Consider the following 780-nt stretch of genomic DNA (forward strand, 5'->3'; position numbering starts at 1 on the left):
ACCATCAACTTGGCATGGTATATAAAAATAAATGAATAGAAGAAAATAAATAAACCAGAAAAGAAAAAATAGCAGAAAGAAAAAATAGCAGAAAAGAAAAAACTATAGCAGAAAAGAAAAAACTATATAAAAAACTACTCAGAAATAAATAGAAGAAAATAAATATAGCAGAAAAGAAAAAAAAACTATATAAAAACTACTAAGAAATAAATAGAAGAAAAAATAAAGCAGAAAAGAAAAAAAAACTATATAAAAAAATTGGGGCGCTGCCCTGTGGGCCTGCTAGACCATGGGCGTGCAATTTCAGGCCCAGCAGGCTCACAGGGCAGCGCGCCGTAGTTAGGCCCAGAAGCCTGCTTTATAGAGGAGTTCAAAGGGCAGCCGCGGCTGGGTTTATAAACCAGTGCGGCTGCCCTTCGCCCGGCGAGATGGGACTAAACTTTGTGCAGCAGCGCACCACCTTTAGTACCGGTTGGTGGCTCCAACCGATACTAAAGGGTGGTCTTTAGTACCGGTTGGAGCCACCAACCGGTACTAATGGCCTGCTCTTCCCGCCTCTTGGCCTGGCCAAAGTTGACCTTTAGTACCGGTTGGTGACTCCGACCGGTACTAAAGGCCTCTCCTATATATACAACACTTACGAAAAAATTTAGTTAGTTTCTGTTCGTCTTCGTCGCCGCCCCCGCCCCGTATCGCGCCCCGTCCCCGTCGCCGTCGTCGCGCCCCGGCCGTCCCCGCCCCCGTCGTCACGCGCCCGGCCGTCCCCGTCCCCGTCGTCGC

The sequence above is a fragment of the Triticum dicoccoides genome, chromosome 1A (genome assembly GCF_002162155.2).
Source record: "Triticum dicoccoides isolate Atlit2015 ecotype Zavitan chromosome 1A, WEW_v2.0, whole genome shotgun sequence".
In the NCBI taxonomy this organism is placed as follows: domain Eukaryota; kingdom Viridiplantae; phylum Streptophyta; class Magnoliopsida; order Poales; family Poaceae; genus Triticum; species Triticum dicoccoides.